Genomic DNA, 14,609 nt, shown 5'->3' on the forward strand with positions numbered 1-14,609 from the left:
CAAGATGTGATCTATCCTGGTCAATGTTCTATGAGCACTTGAGAAGAAATTGTATTCTCTTGTTTTTGTATAGAATGTCCTATAAATATCAGTTAAGTCCTTCTTGTTTAATGTGTCATTTAAAGTTTGTGTTTCCTTATTTATTTTCAGTTTGGATGATCTGTCCATTGGTGAAAATGTGGTGTTAAAATCCCCTACTATTATTGTGTTACTGTCAGTTTCCTCATTCATGGCTGTGAGCATTTGCCTTATGTATTGAGGTGCTCCTATATTGGGTGCATAACAATTTACAAATGTTATATCTTCTTCTTGGATTGATCCCTTGATAATTATGTAGTGTCCTTCTTTGTCCCTTGTTAATAGTCTTTATTTTAAAGTCTATTTTGTCTGGAATGAGAATTGCTACTCCAGCTTTCTTTTGATTTCTTTTTGCATGGAATATCTTTTTCCATCCCCTCATTTTCAGTCTGTATGTGTCCCTAGGTCTGAAGTGGGTCTCTTGTAGACAGCATATATACAGGTCTTGTTTATGTATCCATTCAGTCTATGTCTTTTGGTTGGAGCATTTAATCCATTTACATTTAAGGTAATTATCGATATGTATGCTTCTATTACCATTTTCTTAATTGTTTTGGTTTTGTTTTTGTAGGTCTTTTCCTTCAGTTGTGTTTCCTCCCTAGAGAAGTTCCCTTAGAGTTTGTTGTAAAGCTGGTTTGGTGCTGCTGAATTCTCTTAGCTTTTGCTTGTCTGTAGAAGTTTTAATTTCTCCATTAAATCTGAATGATATCCTTGCTGGGTAGCATAATCTTTGTTGTAGGTTTTTCTCTTTCATCACTTTAAATATGTCCTGCCAGTCCCTTCTGGCTTGCAGAGTTTCTGCTGAAATATCTGCTGTTAACCTTATGGGGATTCCCTCATGTGTTATTTGTTGTTTTTCCTTTGCTGCTTTTAATATTTTTTCTTTTTTAAAAATTTTTGATTGTATGATTAATATGTGTCTTGGTGTATTTCTCCTTGGATTTATCCTGTTTGGGACTCTCTGTGCTTCCCGGACTTGATTGACTATTTCCTTTCCCATATTAGGGAAGTTTCCAACTATAATCTCTTCAAATATTTTCTCATTCCCTTTCTTTCTCTCTTCTTCTTTTGGCACCCCTATAATTCAAATGCTTACACCTTTAATGTTGTCCCAGGGGTCTCTAGGGCTGTCCTCAATTCTTTTCATTCTTTTTTCTTAATTCTGCTCTGTGGTAGTTATTTCCACTATTTTATCTTCCAATTCACTTATCCATTCTTCTGCCTTACTTATTCTTCTATTGATTCCTTCTAGAGAATTTTTCATTTCATTTATTGTGTTGTTCATCATTGTTTGTTTGCTCTTCAATTCTTCTAGGTCCTTGTTTAATGTTTCTTATATTTTCTCCATTCTGTTTCTGAGATTTTGGATCATCTTTACTATCATTACTCTGAATTATTTTAGGTAGACTGCCTATTTCCTCTTCATTTGTTTGGTCTGGTGTGGTTTTACCTTGCTCCATTGTCTGCTGTGTATTTCTCTGTCTTCTCATTTTGTCTAACTTACTGAATTTGGGGTCTTCTCTTCACTGGCTGCAGGTTTGTCGTTCCTGTAGTTTTTGGTTTTTGCCCCCATTGGGTAAAGTTGGTTCAGTAGATTGTGTAGGTTTCCTGGTGGAGTGGAGTGGTACCTGTTTTCTGGTGGATGAGGCTGAATCTTGTCTTTCTGGTGGGCAAGACTGCTTTCATTGGTGTGTATTGGTGTGTGTGTGAACTTATTATGATTTTAGGCAGGCTCTCTGCTGATGGGTGGGTTGGTGTCCCTGTCTTGCTAGTTGTTTTGCATGCAGTGTCCAGCACTGTAGCCTGCTGGTCGTTTAGTGGAGCTGTGTCTTAACGTTGAGATGGAGACCTCTGGGAGAGCTCTCACCAACTGACACTACATGGGGCTGGGAGGTCTCTGGTGGATCAATGTCTTAATCTCAGTTCTTCCACCCCAGAGTCTCAGGCCTGACACTCAGCTGGAGCACCAGCACCCTGTCAGCCACACAGCTCAGAAGAAATGGGAGAAAAAAAAGAGAAAAAATAAATAAAGTAAAATAACATATTTAAAGTTATTAAATTAAAAAAAATTAATAAAAATAAGAAGAGAGAAACCAAACTAATAAATAAATTCAACAATGATAACAAGTTCAAAAACTATACTAAAAAAAAATAAAAAAGAACAGACAGACAGAATCCTAGGACAAATGGTAAAATCAAACCTATACAAACAAAATCACACAAAGAAGCATCCACATACATGCTCATAATAAGAGAAGAAGTAAAACAAAACAAAACAAATATATATATATATATAAAGGAAGAGAGCAACCAAATCAATAAACACATCTACCAATTATAATAAGCTCTAAATACTGAACTAAGATCAACATAAAGCTAGAAACAATTTAGATACCGAAAGCAAACCCAAGTCTACAGTTGCTCCTAAAGTCCACCACTGCAATTTTGGGCTGATTTGGTGTCTATTTGTGTATTCTAGAGATGCAGTGTACATTAAGTTGATTGTGGGGATTTAATCTGCTGCTCCTGAAGCTGCTGGGAGAGATTTCCCTTTCTCTTCTTTGTTCACACAGCTCTCGGGGTTCAGCTTTGGATTTGGCCCTGCCTCTGCGTGTAGGTCACCTGTTCTTCACTCAAACGAGACAGGGTTAAAGGCGCAGCTGATTCAGGGGCTCTGGCTCACTCAGGCCGGAGGTGGGAGGGGTACGGATGTGGGGCGAGCCTGCGGTGGCAGAGGCTAATTTAACATTGCACCAGCCTAAGGCGTACCATTTGTTCTCCCAGGGAAGTTGTCCCTGGATCATGGGACCCTGACATTGGCAGACTGCACAGGATCCCGGGAGGGGAGGTGGGGATAGTGACCTGTGCTTGCACACAGACTTCTTGGTGGCTGTAGCAGCAGCCTTACTATTTCATGTCCGTCTCTTGTGTCTGCACTGATACCTGTGGCTTGTGTCCATCTCTGGAGCTCATTTAGGTGGTGCTCTGAATCCCCTCTCCTCGTGCACCCTGAAACAATGGTCTCTTGCCTCTTAGGCAGTTCCAGACTTTTTCTGTGACTCCCTCCTGGATAGCTATAGTGCACTAGCCCACTTCAGGCTGTGTTCACGTAGCCAATCCCAGTCTTCTCCCTGGGATCTGACCTCTGAAGCCCAAGACTCAGCTTCCAGCCCCCACCTGCACTGGTTGGTAAGCAGACAAGCCTTTCAGGCTACTGAGTGCTGGTCAGCACCTATCCTCTGTGCAGCAAAGCGATCCTCTCTGCTTTGCCCTCTGCACCCCTGTTGTTGTGCTCGCCTCCATGGTTCCAAACCTTCCCCCCTGCCCACCCTCTGTCTCTGCCAGTGAAGTGGCTTCCTAGTGTGTGGAAACCTTTCCTCCTTCACAGCTCCCTCCCACTGGTGCAGGTCCCGTCCCTATTCTTTTGTCTCTGTTTATTCTTTTTTCTGTTACCCTACTGAGGTACATGGGGAGTTTCTTCCCTTTTGGGAAGTCTGAGGTCTTCTGCCAGCATTCAGTATGTGTTCCGTAGGAATTATTCCACATGTAGATGTATTTTTATATATTTGTGGGGAGGAAGGTGATCTCTATGTCTTACTCCTCTGCCATCTTAAAGGTCCACCCTACAATACTGTTTTGATTACTGTAGCTTTGTAGAATTGTCTGAAGTTAAATGGTGAACTTTTTAAAGAAAGATTAAGTAGAGGTATGAGGGAAAATCAAGAAAAAAACATTAAACTAAATATACCGTAAGTTTATATTACTAAAAAGATATTTCTCTAGTATAATTTTAGTGTTGTGATACAGTTGTTTTACATTGATTTAGCCATTTTAATTCAATAGTATCATCCAATAGCATCTAAATTTTACCAGGACTATAATGGTAGAAAACATAGAACATAGATATGCCAGCGTGCTTAGAAAATTACTCCACATGTCCATGTTTGAGTCTAAGTCGTTTTATAGAAAATTGCTCTATCACCTATTTACAAGGAATAAGTCATTCCTATAGCTTTTGTTCCATGGCTATACCTTCACAATATAGTGTCATTTCCAATTCATTTATCTCTACAGACAAATATAAATATAATGATTATATTTACTGGACCAGTTACTGAATGATCAAATATGGGTAACTTACCTGAATATTACAAAAAATAATGCATAAATCCATAATATGTGTAAGTTGTTTTTATAATATACTTAGTAATTTTTAAATGTATCAAGATTTTCAATGGAAATACATTTACATTAAGTATATTTTTTAAATAAATAGTTTCAGGCATGTAACTTTTATTAAGGCATACACTCATTCAGCTTTTTTGTCTTTGCCTTTATATTTTTTATTGTTCTACTTTTCTCTGGGTGATATAGAGAACTTGAACACTATTTTACAAGTGGCAGCACCAATATCTTGGTCATTGATGTTGGCACTGGGCTTGTCACATGGTCACATTGCTCTTGGACTATCAGGTTACCCTTCAAGTCTTCTGCAGCAACAGTTTCCATGACTAAGTCTTGATTAAAATAATATCAAAGTTTTATCTATAATATTGGAGAATTAACTTGTAACTATTTTAATGTAAAATGATTTCTTTTAATGCCAGGGATGGGTGTTGTTTGAGATGCCTGTGTCTTATCCAACAGACAGTAGAGACCAATCATAAAGAATGTGAGAGACAAGAAACAGCTCCCCACTCTCCACTATGATTCTTCTTGTCACTATGAAAGACATAATCTGCGAAATAATTTAACAGAAAATAGGAGAGAATGGCACTAGAGTGTTCTGATTTAATTGTTTTATAATTTTAAAAAGCAAGAAAGAAAAATTTAAATTGAAGGAAAATGCAGAATGAATCATGTCAAGTTTTGTCTAATTTGGGGAGAAGGGAAAGGGACAGGAAAATGAGAATAAATGAAAATTTCTAGTTCTATCTTGATTGGAGGAGATTTTTTTGTAATCAGTGCCTTTATAGGGCTCTACCCATTAGATTAATAAACTCAATACTTAACAAAGATCAAGAAATATTGCATTTAAAATAACTGAGATGGTAATGTTTTCTACTTGTCAAGTTTGGCTAGAACCTACATTATATTTCACAATAAAATAATGATGGATGAGCAACAAATATCACAAACATCCTGTATTGTAGGTACCTAAGTCAAAGAAATATATTTCTATGATGACTTTATGATTGAAAATAAATTTTAGTTATAAATTTTAAAGGAAAAAACAAGTTTATTTGAATAAGAGTTAATTACTATCACGATTCATCTACATCTAACTGGAGTTAAAAGAAGTGAAATTTGAATTAAATATTAGAATCACTTTAATAAAATATAATTCAACTATATGCTATACAATGCATTGATTTTAATTATATCAATACATCATTTTCTATCAGAAGTTCCAAGAAATATTTGCACATTACCAAATTAAATTTTGTTTCGGAGTTCTAGAAGTTGTATGCAAAATTTGTCCTACTTAGATTTAAAATTCTCCCTGTAGTCTTTTTGTCCCTGAAGATTTTAGGTATGTACAATATGTAATATACATATAATGAAATACTTTGATAATTCAAAATTGACAATATGAATTTCAACTATTGAAGTGGGTTTCATGTAGTTCCATTTTAAATGTCTATTAAATTATGTTATTTTCCTCTCTGGTAAGTACAGTAAACCTCTATATTTATAGCATTTCTGTTTTCTCTCCTATATATAAATTCTTTTTTTTCCTTTTCTTTAAGTCCTTTATTTTTTTTCCTAGCATGTGAATATACTTCTATTTATTTATTTATTTATTTATTTTACATCTTTATTGGAGTATAATTGCTTTACAATGGTGTGATAGTTTCTGCTTTATAACACAGTGAATCAGTTATATATACACATATGTTCTCATAGCTCTTCCCTCTTGTGTCTCCCTCCCTCCCACCCTCCCTATCCCACCCCTCTGGGTGGTCACAAAGCACCAAGCTGATCTCCCTGTGCTATGCGGCTGCTTCCCACTAGCTATCTATTTTATGTTTGGTAGTATATATATGTCCATGCCACTCTCTCACTTTGTCACAGCTTACCCTTCCCCTTCCCCATATCCTCAAGTCCATTCTCTAGTAGGTCTGTGTCTTTATTGCTGTCTTACCCTTAGGTCAAGTCCTTTATTTTAATTTCATGTCTAATAGAAATATATCTGAGTTATATAGAATTAAATGATGTCACACATATCACTCTTAATCCCAAATGATGCTGGTACAATGAAGCATTTTTTTCTGTAGACAGAATATCTGAATCCTTAGTCACTAGGGCAAAGAATGGAAGCTAGTATTGATTTAATTTGCATAGACTGTTGGAACATGGGCCATGGGAATTGGTGGTCAAAAAGAATGGGCCTGTGTGGTACAAGGACAGAAGACCTATTAGGTTCTCTCCACATGTAACCAGGTAGAAAAGATCCTTCAATTTTTTTTTTTAATAACAGGAAATAATGTGTATTAAAGATAAGTCATTCTAATTTAAATTTTGAAGTCTTTTATGAGCCAAACAACACACACCTGTGTGGCTCACATGGCCTCTGGGCCACCAATATTTTATTTTTTCATATTTTTGTTTTCCTTGATTATTAGTTAAATAGTTTTGCTTTGTTTTGTTTTGTTTTAACAACTTTATTGGAGTAAAATTTCTTAACAATGTTGTGCTAGTTTCTGCTGTGTAACAAAGTGAATCAGTTATGTGTATACATATATTCCCATAGTCCTTCCCTCTTGAGACTCCCTCCCACTCTCCCTTTCACACCCGTTTAGGTGGTCACAAAGTACCAAGCTGATCTCCTTGTGCTATGCAGCTGCTTCCCACTAGCTATTTTACATTTTGTAGTGCATATATGTAAATGCTATTCTCTCATTTCATTCCAGCTTAACCTTCCCCTCCACATGTCCTCAGGTCCATTCTCTAACTCTGTGTCTTTAATCCTGCCCTGCTCCTAGGTACATTAGAACTTTTTTTTTTTGAATTATATATATATATGTGTTAGCATACGGTATTTGTTTTTCTCTTTCTGACTTACTTCACTCTATATGACAGACTCCAAGTCCATCAACCTCACTACAAAAAACTCAATTTCATTTATCTTTATGGCTGAGTAATATTCCATTATATATATGTGCCACATCTTCTTTATCCATTCATCTGTCGATGGACACTTAAGTTGCTTCCATGTCCTGGTTATTGTAAATAGTGCTGCAATGAACATTGTGGTACATGTCTCATTTTGAATTATGGTTTTCTCAGGGTATATGCCCATTAGTGGGATTGCTGGGTCATATGGTAATTTGTTTTTAGATTTTAAGGAACCTCCATACTGTTCTCCATAGTGGCTGTATCAATTTACATTCCCACCAACAGGGCAAGAGGGTTCCCTTTTCTCCACACCTCTTCCAGAATTTATTGTTTGTAGATTTTTTGATGATAGACATTCTGACTGGTGTGAGGTGATGCCTCAGGTAGCTTTGATTTACATTTCTCTACTGATTAGTGATGCTGAGCATCCTTTCATGTGTTTGTTGGCAATCTGTATATCTTCTTTGGAGAAAAGACTATTTAGGTCTTCCTCCCATTTTTGGATTGTGTTTTTTATTTTTTTTATATTGAGTTGCATGAGCTGCTTGTATACTTTGAAGATTAATCCTTTGTCAGTTGCATCATTTGCAAATATTTCTCCCATTTTGAAGGCCATCTTTCTGTCTTGCTTATGGTTTCCTTTGCTGGGTAAAAGTTTTTAAGTTTCATTAGGTCCCATTTGTTTATTTTTATCTTTATTTCCATTTCTCTAGAAGGTGGGTCAGAAAGGATCCTGCTGTGATTTATGTAATAGAGTGTTCTGTCCAAGTTTTCCTTCAAGAGTTTTATAGTGTCTGGCCTTACATGTAGGTCTTTAATCCATTTTGAGTTTATTTTTGTGTATGGTGTTAGGGAGTGTTCTAATTTCATTCTTTTACCTGCAGCTGTCCAGTTTTCACAGAAACACTTTTTGAAGAGGCTGTCTTTTCTCCATTGTTTATTCTTGCCTCCTTTCTCAAAGATGAGGTGACCATAGGTGTGTGGGTTTACGTCTGGGCTTTCTATCATGTTCCGTTGATCTATATTTCTGTTTTTATGCCAGTATCATTCTGTCTTGATTAGTGTAGCTTTGTAGTATAGTCTGAAGTCAGGGAGCCTGATTCCTCCAGCTCCGTTTTTCTTTCACAAGATTGCTTTGTCTATTCGGGGTCTTTTGTGTTTCCATACAAATTGTGATTTTTTTTTTGTTCTAGTTCTGTGAAAAATGCCATTGGTAGTTTGATAGGGATTGCATTGAATCTGTAGATTGCTTTGGGTAGTATATTCATTTTCACAATGTTGGTTGTTCCAATCCGAGAGCATGGTATATCTCTCCATCTGTTTGTATCATTTTAATTTATTTCATCAGTGTCTTAGAGTTTTCTGCATACAGGTCTTTTTTCTCCTTAGGTAGTTTTATCACTAGGTGTTTTATTATTTTTGTTGAAATGGTAAATGGGAGTGTTTCCTTAATTTCTCTTTCAAATTTTTCATCATTAGTGTATAGGAATGCAAGAGAATTCTGTGTATTAACTTTGTATTCTGCTGCTTTACCAAATTCATTGATTAGCTCTCATAGTTTTCTGGCATCAACTTTAGGATCTCTATGTATAGTATCAGCGAATATGTAAACAGTGACAGCTTTACTTCTTTTCTGATTTGGATTACCTTTATTTATTTTTCTTCTCTGATTGCTTTCACTAAAACTTCCAAAACTATGTGAATAATTGTGGTGAGAGTGGGCAACCTTGTCTTATTCCTGGTCTTAGAGGAAATTGTTTCAGTTTTTCATCATTGAGAATGATGTTGATTATTGGTTTGTGACATATGGCCTTTATTATGTTGAGGTAGGTTCCCTCTATGCCTACTTTCTGGACAGTATGTTTTCATAAATGTGTGTTGAACTTTGTCAAACGCTTTTTATACATCTATTGAGATGATCATATGGTTCTTCTCCTTCAATTAGTTAATATGATGTATCATATTGATTGATTTGCCTATACTGAAGATTCCTTGCATTCCAGGGATTAACCCCACTTGATCATGGTGTATGATCCTTTTAATGTGCTGTTGGATTCTGTTTGCTAGTATTTTGTTGAGGATTTTTGCATCTATGTTCATCAGTGTTATTGGTCTGTAGTTTTCTTTTTTGGGGACTTCTTTGTTTGGTTTTGGTGTCAGAGTGATTGTGGTCTTGTAGAATGAGTTTGGGAGTGTTCTTCACTCTGCTATATTTTGGAAGAGTTTGAGAAGGATAGGCATTAGCTCTTCTCTAATTGTTTGATAGAATTCACCTTTGAGGCCATCTGGTCCTGGGTTTTTGTTGGAAGATTTTTAATCACACTTTCAATTTCAGTGTTTGTGATTGATCTTTTCATATTCTCTATTTCTTCCCTGTTCAGTCTTAGAAGGTTGTGCTTTTCTAGAATTCTTCCATTTCTTCCAGGATGTCTATTTTATAAGCATATAGTTGCTTGTTGTTGTCTCTCATGATCCTTTGTATTTCTGCAGTATCAGTTGTTAACTTCTCCTTTTTCATTTCTAATTCTGTTGATTTGAGTCTCCTCCTTTTTTTTCTGGTTAATGGTTAATCAATTTTGTTTATCTTTTCAAAGAACCAGCCTTTAGTTTTATCAATCTTTGCTACTGTTTCCTTCATTTATTTTCCCTTTATTTCTGATCTGATCATTATGATTGTTTCCTTCTGCTAATTTTTTGTTTGTTTGTTTGTTTTTCCTTCTCTAATTGCTTTACATGTAAAGTTACATTGTTTATCTGAGATATTCTTGTTTCTTGAGGTAGGATTGCATTGCTATAAACTTCCCTCTTAGAAGTGCTTTTGCTGCATCCTATTGGTTTTGGGTCATCGTGTTTTCATTGTGATTTGTTTCTAGGTATTTTTTTTGATTGCCTCAGTGATCTCTTGGTTATTTAGTAGTGTAAAGTTTAATCTCCATATGTTTTAGTTCTTACAGTTTGTTTCCTGTAATTGATATCTAGTCTCATAGCATTGTGTTCGAAAAAGATACTTGATATGATTTTAATTTTCTTAAATTTACTGAGGCTTGATTTGTGACCCAAGATATGATGTATCCTGGAGATGCTCCATGTGTAACTGAGAAGTGTATTCTGTTGTTTTGGGATGTAATGTCCTAAAAATATCAATTAAGTCTCTCTGGTCTATTTTGCCTTTTAAATCTTGTGTTCCTTATTTATTTTCATTTTGGATGATCTGTCCATTGGTGAAAGTGGGGGTGTTAAAGTCCCTCACTAGTACTGTGACACTGTCAATTTCCCTTTTTATGTCTGTTAGCATTTGCCTTATATATTGAGGTGCTCCTCTGTTGGGTGCATAAATATTTACAATTGTTATGTCATCTTTTTGGATTGATCCCTTCATCATTATGTAGTGTCCTCTTTGTCCTGTAATAGTCTTTATTTTATTTATTTATTTTTAAATTAATTAATTAATTTACTTATTTTTGTCTGTGTTGGGTCTTCGTTTCTCTGTGAGGGCTTTCTCTAGTTGCAGCAAGCGGGAGCCACTCTTCATCATGGTGCACCAGCTTGTCACTATCGTGGCCTCTGTTGTTGTGGAGCTCAGGCTCACTAGTTGTGGCTCATGGGCCTAGTTGCTCCACGGCATGTGAGATCCTTCCAGACTAGGGCTCGAACCCATGTCCCTTGCATTGGCAGGCAGACTCTCAACCACTGCACCACTAAGGAAGCCCAATAGTCTTTATTTTAAATCTATTTTGTCTGATATGAGTATTGCTACTCCATCTTTCTTTTGATTTCCATTTGCATTTAATATCTTTTTTCATCCCCTCACTTTCAGTCTGTATGTGTCCGTAGTTCTGAAGTGGGTCTCTTGTAGGTAGCATATATATGGGTCTTGTTTTTGTATCCATTCAGCCAGTCTGTGTCTTTTGGTTGGAGCATTTAATCCATTTACATTTAAGGTAATTATTGATATGTATATTCCTATTACCATTTTCTTAATTGTTTTGGGTTTGTTACTGTAAGTCTTTTCCTTCTCTTGTGTTTCCTGCCTAGAGAAGTTCCTTTAACATTTGTTGTAAAGCTGGTTTTATGGTGCTGAATTCTCTTAGCTTTTGCTTTTCTCTAAAGGTTTTAACTTCTCTGTCGAATCTGAATGAAATCTTTTCTGCGTAGAGTTATCTTGGTTGTAGATTTTTCCCTTTCATCACTTTAAATATGTCCTGCCACACCCTTCTGGCTTGTAGAGTTTCTTTTGGAAGATCAACTGTTAACCTTATCTGGATTCCCTTGTATCTTATATGTTGTTTTTCCCTCACTGCTTTTAAATTTTTTTCTTTGTATTTAATTTTTGATAGTTTGATTAATATGTGTCTTGGCATGTTTCTCTTTGGATTTATCCTGTATGTGATTATCTGTGTTTTCTGGACTTGGTTAACTATTTCCTTTCCCATGTTTGGGAAGTTTTCAACTATAATCTCTTGAAATATTTTCTCAGACCTTTTCTATTTCTATACTTCTTCTGGGACCCCTATAATTCCAATGTTGGTACATTTAATGTTGTCCCAGAGGTCTCTGAGTCTGTTCTAAATATTTTCATTCCTTTTTTCTTTATTCTGCTCTGTGGCAGTGTTTTCCAATATTTTATCTTCCAGTTCACTTATCTGTTGTTCTGCCTCAGTTATTCTATTATTGATTCCGCCTAGAGTATTTTTAATTTCACTTATTGTGTTGTTCATCATTGTTTGTTTGCTCTTTAGTTCTTCTAGGTCCTTGTTAAACATTTCTTGTATTTTCTCCATTCTATTTCTGAGATTTTTGGATCATCTTTACTCTCATTACTCTGAATTCTTTTTCAGGTAGACTGCCTATTTCCTCTTCATTTTTTTGGTCTGGTGATTTTTACCTTGCTCCTTCATCTGTTGCATATTTTTCTGTCTTCTCATTTTTTTTAACTTACTGTGTTTGGGGTTCCATTTACTCAGGTTACAGGTTCATAATTTCCATTGTTTTTGGTGCCTGCCCTCAGTGGGTGAGTTTGGTTCAGTGGCTTGTGTATGCTTTCTGGTAGAGGGGACTGGTGCCTGTGTTCTGGTGGGTGGGACTGGATCTTTTCCCTCTGGTGGGTGTGGTCACGTCCAGTAGGGTGTTTTAGAGTGCTGTGAACTTTGTATAATTTTAGACAGCCTTTCTGCTAATGGGTGGTGTTGTGTTACTGTCTTGTTAGTTTTTTGGCAGGGGCATCCAGCACTGGAGATTGCTGGCCATTGGGTGGAACTGGTTCTTAGTGTGAGATGATCTCTAGGAGAGTTCTTGCCAATTGATATTATGTGGGGCCAGTCCGTCCAGAGGTCCAGTGTACTTGACTTAGACCTCCCAATTCAGAGGCTCAGGCCCAACACACAGCCGGTGCACCAAGACCCTGCCAGCCACACAGCTCAGAAGAAAAGGAAGAGACAAAAACTAAAACAAAAATAAATAAATAAAAGCAATAACCAAATAGACAGAACCCTGGGACAAATGGTAAAAGCTAAACTATGCAGCCAAAATCACAGAAAGAAGCATACACATACACACTCACAAAAAGAGAAAAGGAAAAATTATATATATATACATATATATATATGGAATTTTATATATATATAAAAGGAAGAGAGCAACCAAACCAGTAAACAAATCCATAATTGATAATAAACATTAAATACTAAACTATTATAAACATAAAACCAGAAACAATTTAGACACTGAAAGCAAACCCCAAGTCCACAGTTGCTCCCAAAGTCCATTGCCTCAATTTTGGGAACATTCATTGTCTATTCACGTATTCTTCAGATGCAGGGTTTATCAAGTTGATTGTAGGGATTTAATCTGCTGATCCTGAAGCTGCACAGAGAAATTTCCCTTTCTCTTCTTCGTTTACACATCTCCTGGTGTTCAGCTTTGGTTTTGACCCTGTCTCTTCCTGTAGGCCACCCTCAGTAGTCTGTTACCCTCCCAGACAGGAGGGGGCTAAGACAGCTGCTGATTAGGGCTCTCTTGATCTCTCAGGAAGGGGAGAGGGAGGAGTAGAGTAGTCATAATTGGAATGCGGGTGATCCTGCAGTGGCAGAGGCCGGCACAACATTGCAACAGCCTGAAGACTGCAGTGCATTCTCCTGGGGGACTTGTCCCTGCATCTTGGGACCCTGGCAGTGGTGTGCTGCACAGGCTACCAGGGCGGGGTGTGGGTAGTGACCTGTGCTTGCACACAGGATTCTTTGTGGCAGTGGCCACAGTATTAGCAGTTTATACCCATCTCTGGGTTTCAAGCTGATAGCCGTGGCTTGTGCCCATCTCTGGAACTCATTTAGGCAGTGCTCTGCCTTCTGTGGGCACACTGGGAAGGAATCCCCTCTCCTTGTGTACCCCAAAACAAAGGTCTCTTGCCTCTCCAGCAGGTCCATACATTTTCCTGGACTCTCTCCTTGCTAGCTGTGATGCACTAGCCCCCTTCAGGCTGTCTCTATGCAGCCAACACCAGTCCTCTCCCTGGGGTCTGACCTCCAAAGCCTGAGCCTCAGCTCCTAACCCACACCCTCCCCAGTGAGTGAGAAGACACGTGTCTCAGGCTGATGAGTGCTGGTTGGTACCACTTCTCTGTGAAGGAATCTCTCTGTTTTGGCCTCTGCACCCCTGTTGCTGCACTCTCCTTCATGGCTCTGAAGCTTCCTCCCTGCCCACCACCATCTCCACCAGTGAAGTGACTCCCTAGTGTGTGGAAAGTTTTCCTACTTCACAGCTTCCTCCCAGAGGTGCTGGTCCCATCCCTATTCTTTTGTCTCTGTTTTTTCTTTTTTCTTTTGCCTTACCCAGGTATGTGAAGATTTTCTTGCCTTTTGGGAAGTCTGAGGTCTTCTGCCAGCATTCAGTAGGTGTTCTGTAGGATTTGTTCCACATGTAGATGTATTTTTGATGTATTTATGGGAAGGAAAGTGATCTCCACGTCTTACTCTCCTGCCATCTTGAAGGTCTCCCCACGTGTATTTTGACTCCTAGTTTAGGCAACAAAGATGAGAGAAGTGAATTCAGATGGTGTAGAAAACAGTAATTCTTCTGCATGGGGGAAGGGACGTCCATAGGTGAGATTTTGTTGGAAGGCAGTGAGGGCACTTGGCTTTGAGCTTTCTTTGCATACCCAGACACTGTTTACACTTATGTTGTATAATTTGAGCTTAGCTGGGGAGTGAGTCTATGATAGATATTTAAGATATATGTGAATTCTTAATAGCTGTCCCTTAGTTTGTCCCTCATTCACTGTCCTGTTCTAAAAAGAAAAGCCATGTTGTTTCAACGACTAGTCCAATTTTGTAGACTATGTTAAGGCAATAGAGACAGAGGGAGTGTCCGTCTCTCTTTATAGACTAATGCAGTGTAATAAAAGAATATAGAAACTT

Source organism: Stenella coeruleoalba, assembly GCF_951394435.1.
Source record: "Stenella coeruleoalba genome assembly, chromosome: 5".
NCBI classification, from domain to species: Eukaryota; Metazoa; Chordata; class Mammalia; order Artiodactyla; family Delphinidae; genus Stenella; species Stenella coeruleoalba.